This window comes from Lithobates pipiens, unplaced genomic scaffold (genome assembly GCF_037356315.1).
Source record: "Lithobates pipiens isolate NorthernLeopardFrog02 unplaced genomic scaffold, aLitPip1_a1.2 Scaffold_10, whole genome shotgun sequence".
NCBI classification, from domain to species: Eukaryota; Metazoa; Chordata; class Amphibia; order Anura; family Ranidae; genus Lithobates; species Lithobates pipiens.
In genome coordinates, this window is record NW_027507686.1 from 84,968,382 (window position 1) to 84,987,647 (window position 19,266).

The following is a 19,266-nucleotide window of genomic DNA, read 5'->3' on the forward strand; positions in this document are numbered from 1 at the left end:
CCAGTCGTTGGGACTTTCCCAAGAAGGTGGAGGAGCAATTGATGGGAAGCACGTCCGCATCGTCCCACCACCCAACTCGGGGTCGTACTATTATAATTATAAGGGGTTTCATAGTATCGTGATGTTGGCGTTTTTGTATGTGGACGTGGGGCAAAATGGACGGATGTTGGATGGTGGAGTGTTCGCACGGACGGAGTTCTACTGACGTCTCCAGAGTGGCAGTCTGGGCTTGCCACCCCCAGAGGAGAATCAGGAAGGACTCCCGTTCGTCTTCGTCGCGGATGAGGCGTTTGCCCTGGTGAACCATCTGATGCGGCCTTTCCTGATGAGGACCCTCACCCCAGACCAGAGGATTTTTAATTTCCACCTGTCCAGAGCCCCGAAGAGTGGTGGAGAACACTTTTGGTATACTGGCCAGCCGGTTCCGCCTTTTTCTAACGCCTATTCACATGGCGGAATACAAACTCAATCACATAGTGCTGGCCTGCTGTGTTCTGCACAATTTTATAAAAAGACTTTGTGCGAACTATGCGGTCTCAGTTGTCCAACAAGAAGCAGACTTGCTGGAAAATGATAACCTCACTGGCCTTGAACCTGCTCATCGTGGCTTGCCCCCCCCAAGCACCGGTGAGGTTAGAACCCAATACATGGACTACTTTGTGGGTAGGGGGGCCATTGATATGCCAGACAATGTCTGAGAGGCATTTTCACAATAAATTATTATTTGAAACTCCTTCATTTACTGCTTGGCTTGCTTTTAGGTGTCTCCTAGGTAAATTTATGTTTTTTCTTGTTGTGCCTTTTTCACCAACAGTGCAAACCCAAGTTCTGAGCGAGATGAGGGGACAGTCTCTTCTTCAGATAAGCTTATTATGTTGTGGGTCTGCTACACACACACACACACCTTGTTTTTGGTAACTAATGTATGTAGTGCATTACTGACCAAAATCGTGCTCATTTTCAGCACCATGGCAGGAAAATCGCATGATTGTCCAAATTAACACATCACTGTGGGTGTTTTTTACTAAAGGCACATCCACTATGCACTACAAGTGCACTGCAAAAGTACACCTGAAACTGCACTTGCAGTGCAAAGTTGAGTTTCCTTTAGTAAATAACACCCATTCTCACCGCAATCAAAAATTTTACTCCAAATACATCTTTGGTGCAATGAAAAAGGAAGCCAAACATTGATGATAATTTAACTTTTTAATCCAAGCAAGCACATTCACATGTGCGTTTAGAAAAGGGTTTTACAACAAACCAACAAATTGTGTGTATCAAAAACAGTCTTTCAGCTAATTTTTGTTTACTTGGTGTTTTTGTGTAAACAGGCATGTATCAAAGCGTAACATACAGAACACAGGAACTTACAAAGTTCAACTTTGAAAAGTGAAGACAATATCAGACATGAGTATGTACAAACTGGGCTGATATTGCCTTCATCACATGGGGTGTCACCCCTGGAAAATCCAAATTTGGAAGATGCACACAGTGTGTCAACATGTGCTATCTCCCATCATGGGGGATCAATGTACATGTTTTGGGGCTACAGCCCCTTCATCTCAGCCACTTTACACAAAACACGTACATTGATCCCCCATGATGGGAGATAGCGCATGTTGACACACTCTGTGCATCTTCCAAATTTGGATTTTCGAAAAATACAAAGGTAGTGGTTTAAAATACAAAAACTAAAACCCTAGCTAGTTTGGGCTGTTTCACACTCTCCCCAAAACATCAATGATGTTCTTCATTTTATTTTTAACATCATTGATGTTTTGCTGTATATTTTCCAAATCCCGATTGCACCCCATTATCTCCCCAATCAGGATCTGGGCACTTTCACTGGTAAAATTGGATTCTTCTTCCACATCACCTACAAAACAAATAAAAAAAACACACCGTGTATTAAAAATATGGTGATATACATTGATGAGCTTACCGGAAGCTGTGTTCTCCGACACTCACCTGTTGTGGTGACAATTTGTCCAACTTCAATGATCTCTCCTTCCTCCTCCTGCTCCTCTGCTTCTGGTTTGGGAATTTGGCCTTCTTTGGGAGGGGTGTGGTCCCCGGTGTCCTCATACTTGCCGAGTCTTCTCTCCCCTATGAGAATGTAAAAAAAAAATAATTAGCACACAGAGGGCAGAAATAGGAATATGAAACATTGCTTGGAAGTGTTGTACAATTGTTTTTTTTGGCCGAGTTCCAAGGTGAGAACATTCTTGGGGACACTTTGTTAAGCTGGAATACTTACCTGCAGAACGATGTTTCCTACGAACGAATGAAACCATGAACTTGAAAGTGGTCATTTTAAAATGCACAACATGAAATCAAAGCACATGGAGCAGTATGCAAGCAAGAATAATCATATGAACACACGACAAATACTTACCGTATATACTCGAGTATAAGCCGAGATTTTCAGCCTCTTTTTTGAGGCTGAAAGTGCCCCCCTCGGCTTATACTCGAGTCATCGCTGTCTGTCTGCCCGATCAGCGTGTCGAGCAGACAGACAGCGGCCATTCTAGGATTCAAAGGCCGCGCCTCCGTCGGTGATAGGCGGAACACTGAATTTCCCAGCAGTCTGTGTTCCGCCTATCACGGACATCCTCTCATCCTCGTCCGTAGTATGAGGATGAGCGGACGTCCGTGATAGGCGGACCACTGACTGCTGGGAAATTGAGTGTTCCGCCTATCACGGACATCCGATAGGCGGACCACTCAATTTCCCAGCAGTCAGTGGGAAATTGAGTGTTCTGCCTATCACCGACGGAGGCGCGGCTTTTGAATCCTAGAATGGCCGCCGACGAAGAGCTGAAGGACGGAGGCTCGGCTCGGGACGGGCCGGGACGGGACGGGACGGGCCGGGACGGGACGGGCCGGACCGGACGCAGGCTGGACGGACACAGGCTGGACGGACACAGGCTGGACGGACACAGGCTGGACGGACACAGGCTGGACGGACACAGGCAGGCTGGACACAGGTAGGCTGCACGGACACACACACACACACACACACACACACACACACACACACACACACACACACACACGGATGGACGGACACACACACACACACACACACACGGATGCATGGACACACACACACACACACACACACACACACACACACACACACAGGGATGGATGGACACACACACACACGGATGCATGGACACACACACACACACACACACACACACACGGATGCATGGACACACACACACACACACACGGATGCATGGACACACACACACACGGATGCATGGACACACACAGGGATGGATGGACACACACACAGGGATGGATGGACCCACAGGGATGGACGGACACACAGGGATGGACAGGCATGTCTCACCCTCGGCTTATACACGAGTCAATAATTTTTTCCAGTTTTTTGGGGGTAAATTGGGGGCCTCGGCTTATATTCGGGTCGGCCTATACTCGAGTATATACGGTACTTTTTTCAAGAACACGCTTGATCCTTATGTACTGCTCGTGCTCCCTCAGTTTCATGTCTGACCAGCGTTTTCTCAGTTGATCCATGGATCGGCATACCCCAAAATTCTTATGAAGACTCTTCACAACTTTAGTCATGATCTTGGCCTTTCTGATATTTGAGTTTGGGTAAGGTCCATACTTCTCATCATAGTCAATCCTGTTCAATATGTCCACCATCTCCAACATCTCTCCAAAAGACATATTTGAGGCCTTAAATCTTCTCTTCCTGTATTGGGACGTTTCAGGCTCCGGGCTTTCCTCACCCTTCTCCTCGTTAGTGGAACTGTTATTGCGCACCTGCGTTCTCTCTGCCATGTGCTCTCCCCACTGCGCCAAAAGCGAAGGGGCGGGGAATAGTCTAGAGAGAATTCGGGGGCAGGCGGAGTTTCACACATGCGCACTGTATATAAAACGCAACACGCGTGTGTCGTTCATACGATCTGTGAACAGAGGGAGAAGCTGAGGCGACGAATGTGCAAACGAAGGTAAAATTTTTAACTTGTTACATCACTAGGCTATACTGCTTCTAGATTGAGGCCTGCATTAGTGGAGTTTAGCCTGACATTAGGGTTTGTCTTGTGTTGTGTCTTGCAGACATTATGGACGGCTTCAATGATCATAGCTTCCTCACTCTGTTCATCGATAAATACAGAGACATGCTCTGCCTGTGGCAACCAACACACCCTCAATATAGTAACAGACAAAAGAGGCAGGCAGCAATGTTGAAACTGGTTGAGTTTGTGAAGCCGGTGGTCCCCAGGGCAGATGTCAACTATTTAAAAAAGAAAATCGGTGGCCTGAGGAGTACATATCTGAAGGAGAGGACCAAGGTGCTGAAGTCCATGCAATCTGGAGCTGCAGCAGATGACGTTTATGTCCCCAGGCTGTGGTATTATGATAGGATGCAGTTTCTGTCAGACCAGGCTGAGGTCAGAGAATCACTCTCTAGTCTTCCTTCCACGCATCCTATGCTACATTCCACACCTGATGAGTCTTCCGACGCCCAAGCTGGGCCTTCCACTCAGGAAGAACTGGGGGAGCCCAGCTTGAGCCAGGTATAGTATTGTTGTACATGTTTTGGGAGTATAAATGAATGATGTTAACTTGATTTTTACTCACTAATTGCTGAGTTTAGAAAGTGTTTCACATATCAATCGACAGTAGTGGCCAAAACCTTTGGGACAAGAAAGAAAAATGTTGGGCTCAGAATGATAGTCTTTTCTATTGGTTAACAGTTTGCAACAGTGTTGATGTGAAAATTGTGTGTGCTTGATGAACCAAACACTAAAACTATGTCCCTTTTTCATACACAGGAAGAACTCAGCCATGAACAGGAGGGTGTGGAATGCAGCAGCCAGGAGGTGGCTGTGGAAAGTGGCAGCCAGGAGGAGGCGGGGGTAAGCAGCAGCCAAGCGGTGGGCGGGCAAAGGAGCCTCACAGAATGCCAAGTCCCTCCCCTCCACCTTCCACGCAAAAGGCTGAGAAAGGGGGGGAATGTGGAGGAGTCGGCCCTGAGGCTGATTGGTGAGGCATCAGCGGCCCTCCAAGCAAAACCAACCTACCAAGAGGCCTTTGCCGCCTTGGTTGCATGCAAGCTTGAGAAAATGGAGGAGGGGCAACAGCACTTGTGTGAGGAGGTTATTATACACACCCTCAACAAGGGTCTGTTGGGCCAAATGACACAAGAAACACACTTGTGTGGTTTGGCCCATGCCCCTCCTCCTCCTCCTCCTTCTGCCACACCTCCAGCACCACAGCCACAGCCTGGAAGGAAGCGTGGAAGGAAGACCAGAGATTGATGACCTGGGTTCAATCTGGTCTGACAGAAGATGCAGCCTGTTGTAGTTCCACAGCCTGGGAACATAGATGTCATCTGCTCAGGCCACCAAGTTTTGCATTTAAATAGTTGATGTGTGCCCTGGGGCCAAAGGCTTTGCTAATCTCCCCAGTTTCTACATCGCTGCCTCCCTCTTTATCTGTTACTGACACCTAAATAAAGTTTTTTTTTTTTGTTGGAAGAAATACTTGCGTATGTGTTTTACTTCAAAAAGGCCAGTTTAGTTGTGAGCAGGCAGGTACATTTCAAAAATACAAAGTGACATGAATAACAAGGGGTACCAACACTAAACAACCTCCTGTAGATTAAAAAAGAAAACCTAAAAAATATAATAATGTTGTTGTGATAAGTTTACACACAAAACACACCCCAAAAAATGGAAAGATGAGCAAACTGTCAAAAAAGGAGATGTTTATGAAAAAACAAAAAATAAATGCAGGCAAAAAAGAATAAACAAAATAGAAAATTGTATAGATGTGACGAATTCAAAAATTGTAATGCCGAAATTAGTAAAAAAGAGTCAGGAAATACGTTCGGGAGAAGTGTGTGTGACTATGAGCATCAAAAGAAGTTTCTTCTTGCAGCATTGTAAAGAACAAGAGAATGTGCTTCATGAAAGAATTTTTAACATTGCAGCATGACGAATGTGCTATATCGATTACGAGCAGTAGTTTTACCTGAACGAGCGCTTGCGTGTCGGAATTTGAATGTGAGCATGCGTGGCACCTTGTCCGTCGGAGTAGGCTACACATGATCGGAGTATGTCCGATCGGAGCATTTTGATGGAAAATATTTCCGGCAAGTTAGAAAAGTTGGTCTGACGGATATTCCGATGGTAACAGTCCGATGCAGACCACACACAGTCCGAATATCCGACAAAACGCTCCGATCGGACACATTCCGAAATCTCCGACCGTGTGTACAAGGGCTTAGAAAGGAGCTGTGTCAGTCGGTGAACGTAAGAGAAAATAGGATTTTTTGTACTCAACGTAAAATCCTTTTCTCTGTAGTTCACTGACTGACACAGCACCCTCCCCTCCTATTTTTTACGTTATACTGCTTGTTGACGTACTGAGGCTGCAGGAGACAGGCTGGAGGATTGTTACCTAAGGGACCGCCCTTTCGGAAACTAGAAAGTTCTGGTTTTGTTGTAACATGGTCGTAATATATTAACATGTTCTGCCTAGTCCTCTCCTGAAGGTGGGGTAACAACCCAATGGGCTAAGAAAGGAGCTGTGTCAGTTGGTGAACTACAGAGAAAAGTATTTTACGGTGAGTACAAAAAATCCTATTTTTTCTCCAGTAGTCCAGGATCAGGGGACATGTCCACCAAATGTTCAAAAACGTGCCTATATCTGTGCCACATCTCCAGCAGGTATCAGAGGTTATAGGGAACCACCTCCTGGCCTTTGTGGCGTCACATACTATTGGGTTTAGAATTTTGAAGGATATTTCCTGGGTCTTTGTGCTTATTGAACACTTGTGAGCAGAGATACATGTTTTTTCCCATTGTGCTTCACTAATTTTGGTACCCAGGTCTAGTTACCATCTTTCTTTATGATTGTTGCTTTCTGTAAGAGTTGATTGGGTCAACCAGAAGTAAACCAAAGAGGTTGATTTAAGTACCGGGGATCTTTTGTAGCAGATATGTTCCAAAGGTGTCATGGCTAAGCAGTATGAAGCTCTGTGTTTACTGTTTTTAATTACATGTAGAAGTGTACAGTGTAAAGTTCTTAGCTTGTTTCCGAGCAAGCAATGGGATGCCAGGAACGTTGAGCTGTGTTTATGTCTCGGAAGGCTTCTATGGTAATTTAGCCCAGGGGTGAAATCTGGGTTACCGGAAATTGGTGTTAGTGGGCCAGGGATTGAGGCTATTTTGTGTGTGGAAGCAATTTTGTGTAGAATTTCTATTGTAGCAGTGAGCAGGGGGTGTTTTGTGTTTCTGAGTGATTTAGAGTGATTTGTCCAGGGATAGTATAATAGCTGTTGTTTGTTGTAGGAGAGTTCTATTTGTACCCAGTCTTTATTGTCTCCGTGGCAATGCCAATCTATAAGTCTGGTGATGTGAATTGCGATGTGGTATTTTTTTAAATCAGGGAATCCTATGCCACCTTTGTTTTTGGGGGAGGCAAGTAGTCAATAGTTTAATCTAGGCCTTTTACCTGCCCATAAAAATCTTCTTTGTAATTCTTTAAGTTTGGTGAAGAATGCGTTGGGAATATGTACTGGTAAAGCGTTGAAGAAATACAGCAGCCTAGGGAGAGTTGTCATTTTCAGTATGGAAGCTCTGCGGAACCAAGAGAATAATTTTGGGGTCCACTTTTTAAGGTCTTTTGATATAGAATTTAGAAAGGGTTTATAGTTGGTTTCATATATATAGAGTCAATATTTGTAGTGAGATTAACCCCTAGGTATATAGTTAAGACTTTTTTGTACCCACTTGTAAGTGCAATTCCTTTTTGTCCAGTTCAGTTTATCGGGGGATAGGGTAAAGTTGAGAGCTTCAGATTTGGGTTGGTTGACTTTAAAATTAGAAATGTATCCGAATGTCTTAAATATTTTGTGGAGATTGGGAATGGAAATGTGTGGTTGTGTGAGAAAAAATAGCAGATCGTCTGCATAGGCTGCTACTTTGTATTCTTTTTTTATTTATTTGGAATCCATGAAAATGTGTGGTTAGATTTATTCTTCTGATGAGTGGCTCTAATGTAAGTATAAAGAGGAGGGGTGACAAGGTGCAGCCTTGGTGAGTGCCATTGTGAATGTTGATTAGTTCTGATTAGGGATGAGCCGAACACCCCCTGGTTCGGTTCGCACCAGAACTTTCGAACGGACCCCAAATTCGTACGAACTTTAGAACCCCATTGAAGTCTATGGGACTCGAATGTTTGAAATTAAAAGTGCTAATTTTAAATATGCAAGATACTGTCCTAAAAAGGGTTTGGGGACCTGGCTCCTGCCCCAGGGGACATGGGTCAATGCCTAAAATGTTTTTAAAAATGGCCGTTTTGGCGGGAGCACTGATTTTAATGACGATTAAAGTGAAAAAAAAGTGAAATATTCCTTTAAATATGGTGCCTGGGGGGTGTCTGTAGTATGCCTGTGAAGTGCCACGTGTTTCCCGTATTTAGATCAGTCCCTGCACAAAATGACATTAAACGGAAATAACATCATTTAAAACTGCTTGCGGTTTTAATGTTATATCTGGTTCCTGCAATATGGTTGAAAATCATTGAGAAAAATGGCATGGGTAGCCCTCCCTGCCCATTACCAGCCCCTTTGGGTCTTGTACGCATATTAAGGGGAACCCAGTACCCATATTAAAAAAAGGAAATGCGTGTGGCCCCCCAGGCCCTATATACTCAGAACAGCAATATACAGGCGGTGCAAACAAGACAGGGACTGTGTAGGTTTGTTGTGTTAAGTTGAATCTGTTTGTAATTTTCAACTGGTACATTTTTAAAGTGTAGCTCCAGTCAAAAAAAATATTTTTAAGCTTTTTGGAAAACATAGGGAAGGGTTATCACCCCTGTATAATTTGTTTTGTCGTCCATCTTTTTTCATCTCACTTGCTGTTGTCTCCTTCCGTTTGCAAGTAGGAGATGTTTGTAAGTTGGATGTTTGAAAGTAGGGGCCTGCCCTATATGCTCTGCAGAAATGGTGGAACAAGGTGTTGGTTTTGCCACAACATTGTAAGCCCTCAAAGTGACTCTTGGTGGGCGCTGGAGCGCCCTGCTGTGAATGATTATATCAAGAATTGTAATTACATGCCATTGTTGAACAGTGGTAGAAAAATTGACCTTTGGTGGATGTGGTGCTGGTGCCACAACACTATAAGTCCTCACAGTTACTCTGGGTGGGCACAGGAACGGGCCCTCCTGTGAAATATTATATCAAGAATTGTAATTACATGTCCCTGTTAAACAGGGGCAGAAAAATTGGGCCTTAGGCACTGGTGCTGGTGCCACGACACTGCAACCTCTCCCATATACTCTAGTTTTATTGCAGGAAATAGCCCTGCTGCAAAGCATTGCATCAAAAATTGTAATTAAACGCCCCTGTTAAACAGGGGCAGAAAAATTGGGCTGATGGCATCATCCAGAACCAGAAATGTTCTTCCAACATATCAGCGGAGGAGGGAGAGGATAGACAATCAACATAGCAGGACAGTCACTCAGCATCAGCATAGGCAGTCTTGAAGGGATGTGATATTTCAAAAAAAATTATTCAGTTACATCAGCTTCAGGTGCTTGGTAGCTGTGGGTGATCCAAGACTGATTCATCTTGATGAAGGTCAGTCGATCAACTGATTCGGTGGACAGGCGCACCCTGTGATCGGTAACAAAGCCACCAGCAGCACTGAAGGTGCGTTCTGAAAGAACACTGGATGCAGGACAGGCCAGTAGCTCAATTGCATACTGTGCAAGCTCTGGCCAGTGATCCATCCTCAAGACCCAGTAAGCCAGAGGATTTTCGGTGGGAAAGGTGTCCAAGTCTGACCTTGCCCCTAGGTATTCCTGCACCATGTAAATCAGACGCTGGCGATGGTTGCTGGAACCGATCATACCTTGGGGCTGCGGACTAAAAAATTGTCTGAAAGCATCAGTCAGACGGCCACCTTCTCCACCGCTCCTTCTGACCGATGCCTCATCAACACGTTGTCCAGGACCAGGAGTTTGTAACCTCCCAGTCTCTGGGAACGCGTTGCACAGACCTTTCTGCAAGGCCTCCCGGAGATGTCTCATCCTCTGCTCCCTCTGCGATGGCAAGATAAGGTCGGCAACCTTACCCTTGTACCGTGGATCAAGGAGAGTGGCCAGCCAGTAATGGTCCCTCTCCTTGATCCGAAGAATACGAGGATCCTTCCGCAGGCTTTGCAGGATCAGGGAGGCCATGCAGCGTAGGCTAGCTGAGGCATTCGGTCCGGAGTCCTCTGGGTCACTAAGGACAACATGATCCGCAGCTACCTCCTCCCAGCCACGTACAAGTCCACGTGTTTCTTGGGACTGTAAATCATCCCTACAAGACTGCTGCTGCTGAGTGCCAGCCTCCACCTCCATGCTGACACAATCATCCTCCTCTTCCTCCTCCTCATCCTCTTCCTGTGTGATGGGTGGCACAGCAGGAACACTGTCTGGATAAAGGGGGCCTTGAGAGGCAAGGAAGTCCTCCTCTTCCTGCCTCTGTTCTGCCTCAAGTGCCCTGTCCATTATGCCATGCAGCGTATGCTCCAAGAGGTGGACAAGAGGTACAGTGTCACTGATGCATGCACTGTCACTGCTCACCATCCTTGTGGCCTCCTCAAACGGTGACAGGACAGTGCATGCATCCCTGATCATGCCCCACTGGCGTGGTGAGAAAAAACCGAGCTCCCCTGACCCTGTCCTGGTACCGTAGTCGCATAGGTACTCATTGATGGCCCTCTGCTGCGTGTGCAGCCGCTGCAGCATGGCCAACGTTGAGTTCCACCTGGTGGGCATGTCACATATAAGGCGGTTCTTGGGCAGGTTCAACTCCTTTTGGAGCTCAGCCAGCCGAGCACAGGCATTAAATGATCGGCGGAAATGCACACAGAGTTTCCTGGCCTGCTTCAGGACGTCCTGTAAGCCGGGGTACCTGCCCAAGAACCGCTGCACCACCAGGTTAAGGACGTGAGCTACACAGGGCACATGGGTCAGTTGTCCCTGTCAGAGGGCGGAGAGGAGGTTGGTGCCATTGTCGCAAACCACCATTCCTGGCTTAAGCTGGCGTGGCGTAAACCACCTCTCGGCCTGCCCCTGCAGAGCTGACAAAACATCCACCCCAGTGTGGCTCCTGTCTCCCAAACAAACCAGCGCAAGAATGGCATGGCATCGTTTTGCCTGCGTACTTGCGTAGCCCCTGGAACGCCTATGGAGCACCGCTGGTTCTGAGGACAGAGCACTGGAAGAGGCCATGGAGGAAGAAGAAGAGGAGGGGGTGGAGGAGAGAGGTGTGTCACAACCAATAGTAGCATTTTGGAGGCGTGGTGGCGGAACAACCTCCAACACTACTGCACCTTGTCATGCATACTTCCCAGCTGCCAGAAGAGTGACCCAATGGGCCGTGAAAGACAGGTAACGTCCCTGTCCATGCCTGCTGGACCATGAGTCAGCGGTAATATGCACCTTACCGCTGACCGCCCTGTCCAGCGAGGCAAGGACATTGCCTTCCACATGCCGGTAGAGAGCCGGAATCGCCTTCCGTGAGAAAAAGTGCCGTTTGGGGACCTGCCACTGAGGAACCGCACATTGTACAAACTCACTGAAGGGGGCCGAGTCTACCAACTGAAAAGGCAGCAGTTGAAGTGCTAGCAATTTAGCCAAGCTAGCATTCAACCGCTGGGCATGTGGATGGCTGGGAGTGAACTTCTTTTGCCGGTCCAGCAGCTGGGGCAGGGACATTTGCCTGCTATAATCGGACGTGGGTGTACCGCTAGCAGAGTGCCCGGAAGCACTTGGCTGTGACACACCTAATTCTACACCTTCATTCCTCTCAGAGCAGGTTTCAGAGAGGACTGAAGGTCTAGTGGGGTTGGAGATGCCAGCTGATGAGGAGCAAGGAGAGGTCCGCTTTGTTCTTTGGTGTGGGTCTTTGAGGTACGCTTGCCAACGAGCTGCATGGCAGGTCAACATATCTCTGGTCAAGCATGTGGTGCCCAAGCGGCTGATGTTTTGGCCACGCGAGATACGCTTGAGACATATGTTGAAAATAGCAGCGGTGCGATCTGATGCACTCGTCTCAAAAAAGGCAGACACCAAAGAACTTTTAGAATAACGTGCAGAGGCAGCGCTCTGCACAGGCGGAGCTCTGCGGTGTGATTCAGTCGGTGTGCTGCCCCTAAGCTGGCCCCCAGAGGGCATCCTGCCTCGTTGGACACGTGCCTCCTCCTCCTCTCTCCTACCAGGCACCCACGTGGAGTCAGTGCCCTCATCATCCCCTCCCTCTTCATCGATGTAGCAAACCTGGCAATATGCTGTGGAACATGACTGCCAGATTGCTGTCCTTCTTGAGCATCCCCTCTCTCTGCATTCACGCTACTGCCTTCCTCTAGCTGAGTGTCATCATCAGAGCCTACAAAACACTGGGCATCCTCCTGGAGCATGTACCCAACACTGTGCTCAAAGAGTTCAGGAGACTCCTCAGGAGGACGTGGTGGGTCTAAGGAAGGAGTCACTGATGATGACATTGAGACGAGGGAAGACGATGCGTTGGCAGCTGCTTTGCTAGTACCCTGAAAATGGGTGAGAGAGGATGAGGAGGATGAAGAGGGCTTGGTCATCCACTCTACCAAGTTGTTGGCATGTTGCGGTTCAACATGTCCAGCTACCGAAAAGGAGGACAAGCGTGTCCCATGGCCACGTGCTGATGACAATGCACCACGTCCACGACCAGCACTGTTGTCTCTAGACACAGAGCCTGCTTTCCCTCTTTTATCGGCTCACGCCTGTCTGCCTCTCATTGCTGGCATTCCAGACATGGTAATGGCCTGAAGGGAGTTGGGTAAAACAACAGTTGGGTAGTGTATATTGTGCTGGAGGCACACAACACCCACTAACTCCTGCAGATGCCTTTATTATAGAATACCAGAGATAAAGGGGTATACTGTAATGGAGTCACACAACACCCACTAAGCCCCGCAGATGGCTCTATTAGAGAACAGCAATAAAGGGTAGATACAGGTGTATATTGTGCTGGAGGCACACAACACCCACTAACTCCTGCAGATGCCTTTATTATAGAACACCAGAGATAAAGGGGTATACTGTAATGGAGTCACACAACACCCACTAAGCCCTGCAGATGGCTCTATTAGAGAACAGCAATAAAGGGTAGATACAGGTGTATACTGTGCTGGAGGCACACAACACCCACTAACTCCTGCAGATGCCTTTATTATAGAACACCAGAGATAAAGGGGTATATACAGATGTATACTGTGCTGTGCTGGAGGCACACACAACTTCCAATAACTCCTGCAGATGGCAAGTGGGCTCAAATAGAGAAGAGCTATGTAGGTGGATATAGCGGTGTGTACTGGGTACAGAGCACGCAGACAGCACGCACAAGCTCCTAACACTACTGACTGCAAGCTCTATTATAAAAGATAGATCACTAGCTATATAGGTGAGGTGAATATAGCGGTGTATACTGCGGTCAGGGCACGCAGACAACAACCACTACAGAAGAGCAAGATCGAAAATCAGCCGATAACGATCGGTGTATACTGTGTTGAAGGTAGACAGAACACCCACTAACTGCTTCAGACGCCAACACACTACACAAGGCTGCCGCGCTGGCGGCCTTATATAGTGTGGGGCGTGTACTACACAGCCTGAGCTATGATTGGCCACAGGCATCCTGCCTGTGGCCAATCATGGCTCTCCTCGCTGCCGGCGCTGTGATTGGCCAAGCATGCGGGGTCACAGTGCATGCTTGGCCAATCATGAGCCAGCAATGCACTGCGATGTGGGCCGTGAGCGCCACACGAATTTAGCACGAACGGCCCATAACGTTCGGAATTCGCTGAACGGGCGAACAGCCGATGTTCGACTCGAACACGAAGCTCATCCCTAGTTCTGATAGGGTCTTGTTTACTTTGACTTTAGCTTGGGGATGTTGGTATAAGGCTTCTATCCAATTTAGCATGTTGTTTCCTAGGCCAATGTGTGAACATGTGGCAAACATGTAGTCCCAGGAAACTCTATCGAAGGCCTTTTCTGCATCTGTAGAGAGCAGAAAGCCTTCAATTTTGGAGTTTATGGCACAGTGGATTAGATTTAATGCTTTGGTTGTATTATCTCTGCCTTCCCTACCAGGCATAAAGCCAACTTGTTCTGAGCCGTTGATTTTTGATAAGAGGGGTTTAATCCTGTTTGTGGGAATTTTAGTAAGGATTTTTAAGAGTGCTCTTCTGGTTTTGAGATCAAATATCTGTTTAAGGGCTTGTCTGCATTTTGTGAGTTCTTCCTTGAATTTAATAGTAAGGGATTGTTTATGTTGACTTTCTAGGCAGACTATTTTGTTGGATAGGGTAGTAATTTATTTTTCTCTTTCCTTTTGTCAGGTCACCTTGAGGCGATGCACAACGTAGGGATCAGGAGTGCACCGCAAGGTTGTGGACCCTACGGCTGACTGCTGTGGATGGGAGACAGGTCCCACCGGGGTTAGAGCGTAAGATTCCCTGGGGCGCGGAGTCTAAGAGCCAGCAGGTGTTCACCAGAGCCTCGAGTGGTGAGGATGGACTTGGCTGCAACTGGCTCCAGGTCGCGACCCCCAGGGTCCCCCAGCTCACACCCACAGTAAGCAACAGGAGGATAGGGATGTTGAGGGACAAAGCCAAGGTCAGGGCCACAAGCAGACAGGAATAGTCAGGGACACACCAAAAGGTCAGGATCACAGGCAAACAGGGTTAGTCAAAGACACGCCAAAGTCGGTAACGGAACAACAGAAGAGCACACGGCAGGTAACGGGAAGCTAAACACACAAAGGAATACACAATGGTTGATCAGCACTGTTGGCTTGCAGCACACAGGTTAATATAAGGTTCCCTGATAGGGCCTGGGGTGGAGCCATGCTTAGAGGAGAGGTTATAAAAACCACCAGGTGGAAGTGGCTGGCCTCTTAGTCTGAACACATGAGGGGAGGTAAGCAAACGGGAAGATCACTGCATAACCATGACACCTTTTTTCTTCTGGCTCCCCATTTTATGAATTTGCCTCTGATTACGCTTTTGTGGGCTTCCCAATTGTTTAGTGGGTTTCAAAGTACTTTTTAATATTCATGTATGTCATCTTGTATTGTTTGTTAATAAGGCTGGATTGAGTCTCCAATTGAAAGTTGTAGACTTGGGTGAGTTTAATTGTAGAGTGATGGCGGTGGGGCCATGATCTGATATGGATATTATTCCAATTTCTGTTCTAGCTAAATTGATCAGACCTCTTTGGGAGATGAAGATTAGGTAAATTCTGGAATATCTTATGTGTGAGGGGGAAAAGAAGGTGTAGTCCTTGTCAGAGGAATGCGTAGGCTGTGGAGCTCACTGCACAGAAACGCTGTGCATCTTTAGCTCAGTTTCAGGGCCGAATTCAGTTAAAGATTCGTCCCTGAACTGGAGGATGGGGGCGCAAGCGTTCCTGTGTACAATCCGCAGCTGGTTCCAGTGTGAACCAAGCCTAAAGCCTCGTGCACATGATCCAATTGTTGGCAGGGGATTGTCTGTTGTTCTAAAATCTGACCGTTGGTACTCTCCTTTTGACAATTGTCCAACTTTCTGCCAATAAATGGATGACATGGTAGTAAATTTTCGGTGGACAATGGTTGGTTGTCAGATATTATGATGGTCAGTACACATGTCCGTCAAACAAAAGTTGAAAGTACAAACACGCATGCTCGGAATCAATGCTCACCAAACAGAAAATTAGCAGAAGGGGCCCAAACGGTGGGGCTCAAGATATGAAATTCCTCATAATATGTCACTACGTTCGTGTTTGTTAGCCGACAATTGTGTACCGTTAGTATGCAAGACAAGATCCAGGCACACGCCCTGAAGACAAAAGTCTAACACTCGGTTGGCCAACAATTGAATCGTGTGTACGAGGCTTTAGTCTCCCACAACAAAAGTGTTGAAGTGAGGGGAAGATGGGAATGTGTATATAGGCATCTTCAATGTCTCCTGATGCCAGGATCCCTCCTCTGAAAAAAGCAATGACAGATCTTGATTTCACCTGGGAATTTGGTACACAAAGAGTCAAATTTAGAGATTTTAGGTCCAGTATTATGTGGATGCCCCTATTTGTTTTGGGGGCCATAAACAGATTTTAATAAAAACCCTGAAATCGTTCGTCTAGGGAAAATGGTGCAACCATTCCTTGTGCCTGAAGTTGGTGTGAGGTGGTCATTAAATTAGTTTTATTTAACCTGGCAGATTTGAGGGCTGGAAGCAAGGGGGAGCCTTTAAGAGGGCTTCAAGATGCCTATCAACATAATCCTGAAAAGAGAGAAAAAAAAAACTTAATAAAGTTCTTTATTAATTGGCAATTGAGTATATGAATGGCAGGATCCACTAGGTAAAGGCTATTTCTTAAATTTATTTTCCATAGGCTAAATGTCAAACTAAAATCTTAAAGGGGTTTAAACCCTTGTGTTTTCTCACCTTAATGCATCCTATGCATTAAGGTGAAAAAATGTCTGACACTGACCGGCCCCCTAGAACCCCCCCCTTTTTACTCACTTGAGCCCTGTAATTCCCACAACGGTGATGCGCTCTTCCTCTCTGCTCGGGGTTCTTGACTCTTGATTGGATAGATTGATAGCAGCACAGCCATTGGCTCCTGCTGCTGTCAATAAAATCCAATTATGCGGGCACCAGGGGACGGGGCCAAGTCCGGCATTCTGTGTCAATAGATGCAAATGCTGGACTCGGGAGCGCGCCTGCAAGGTAACCCCTCCTGGAAGAGCGCTTCTCCTTGGGGGTTATACAATTTGTACTGTTGTGGGGGCCTCCAGAAATTAGTCAGTACATCAGACAAAAAAAAAAGTCCCCAGACATTTCCTTACACATCATAACAAGTCCACGGAAGGCCTGAGAGTTTGGGTGACAGAGTCCATTCTTCCCTGTGACTCCCAGGCTGAAATATTCCAGAAGCTATGTCTTAGGGCAGGGGTCTTCAAACTATGGCCCTCCAGTTGTTCAGGAACTACAATTCCCATATCATGCCTAGTCATGTCTGTGAATGTTAGTTTTACAATGCCTCATGGGATATGTAGTTCCGTAACAGCTGGAGGGCCATGGGTTGAGGATCCCTGTCTTAGGGAGACCTACTGGATCTTTACATTAAACACCCCAACTCCCAGAGGGTTGAACGAGATATTGGAGATCAACACCATTATATACTGTGATATTCTAGATCATACATATACATACATACATACATATATATATATATATATATATATATATATATATATATATACACATACACACACAAACATACACTTATTTGCATTTTTATTAAATTGTTCAATTTGATGTTATTTATTCAACATTTTAGCTCCCCCCTTCATGGGTACTCTGTACCCTTATGTTATCATAATCTTTGATTTTATGCCAGTACTTCTTGTATCCAAATGTTCAGTTAATGATAATTTCCAATCACTTGTGTTCATGGTAGTTTTATCATGATGTTAGGGTGAACTTGGAACATTGTCTGAGACTTCCTGCCTTGTGTCCCCTTTCCATACGCAGCCAAGCTTCAATTTTTTCTTTCTTTCTGTCTGTGTCTCCCGTTTTGCCGGCAGTTTGCAGTTGTAGACAGCTTACTCCTCCCATTCCCCACTGACTGGCTACTCCTGAGCTGAGCTGTCATAATTCCCTAAAAAAAAGTGTTCCTCCTTTTCCCTGGGCAGATTTGTCTGATGAAGGTGGCAGGGCCCCAGAAACACATTGCAGCCCACCCCTCCCATTTATCTCTGCCAGTGGTGTCGTGAAGGCTTGAGCCACCGTCACCATTCGACCCTTGCTGTGGGTTCCTGTCTGTACTCTACAGCCCTTCTCCAGTCCACCCTGACAACAAGTAAGCGTGTTCTTGATTAAACAAAGTTTTTTTTATTCATGCCGATCTGGGGCCCTTTCCATTGCTGCCGCCCCCCCCCCCCCCCCCCCCCATGTCCACGGGGAATTCCTGATTCTTTGAAGAGCTGCCAGTGACTGTGTGTAATCCACGACATCCAAAATTAGCTGATTTCTCATCGACATTTGGACTTTTAATTTTGTCATATTTCATCGTGCACTGAATAGCTGGTCTTTGATCAAGCCTGATGTAATGACGCAATTAAAAAAAAAAAAAAAATGATATATATATATAATACATACATATACACACACACACACACACACACACCATAGTCTAAAAACTAACTTTCACATAGGCTAAATAACATACACTGATTTGGGTTATTTTTACCAAAGCGTAGCAGAATACATTTTTGCCTAAATTTGATAGATTTGCTTGTAAAATTTTACAAACAAATCTAAGAAATCCCCCCCCTTCTTCAAAATTATCGGTATTTTTCCCATTTATATAGCAAATAATTAAAAAAAAAAAACAGTTGTAATAAAATACCACCAAAAGGAAGCTCTATTTACAAGAAAAAAAAAAAAAAGTTTCATTGATGTACAATGTTGCACGACCCAGCAATTGCCAGTTAAAGTAGCACAGTGCTGAATAGCAAAATATTCCCTGGTCATAAAGGGGATAAACCTATTGGAGGTCAAGTGGTTAAATCGATTTTTTTTATTTTTTATTTTTTTTAAATGTCAACATTTACAAACTGTTTTGCACAGAAGTGCACAAGTTTTTTTTACCCTAATGCATGAAGGTAAAAACACCTTCTGCCTGTAGAATCACTTTAAATCACATCCTTCTCCTGCGCAGGACTACATGGCCAATGAGGCATTGCTCCTCACACATTCACAAGGTCTCAGACACTTACTGATGTGCATCGACAGTGTACAGAGCTTGTATACTGACATGTAAACAAAAAATGCATTCTGTATGCAGGCCAACTAATCAATAAAAATAGTATACATCTATTATGTTGATTCGGCCCTACAATAAGCTTCTATTTCTTAAAGAATTCTTAATTTACAGCTATTTTTCACACCGGCCTAAAACCTTTGTACAGCAGTGTATGTTATATAAAGCCCCAGTGTACAGAATGCAGTGGTCAGGTGTATAAAATGTACAACACAGGGACTACCCTGCAGATCCTATGAGTGTAAATCACACAGAGTACAGGGCTCAGGAGTGCATACTGTATGTGTTTAAACAGAAACCATTACAGATTGTGGAAAATTAAAAAAAAAAAAAAAAAAAAAAAAAAGGAAAAGAGTGCAGGTCTCC

General features: G+C 45.8%; 1 long non-coding RNA gene across 1 annotated transcript; it reads right to left on the reverse strand.

Annotated features, from left to right (window-relative positions):
• Positions 1-1,194: 1,194 nt before the first annotated feature.
• LOC143933586 (uncharacterized) lies at positions 1,195-2,771 on the reverse strand. The gene is made up of 2 exons (XR_013263126.1): positions 1,972-2,771; positions 1,195-1,879 (listed from the first exon to the last, which is right to left on the reverse strand). It is a non-coding gene; the product is annotated as an uncharacterized LOC143933586 (long non-coding RNA).
• Positions 2,772-19,266: the final 16,495 nt, after the last annotated feature.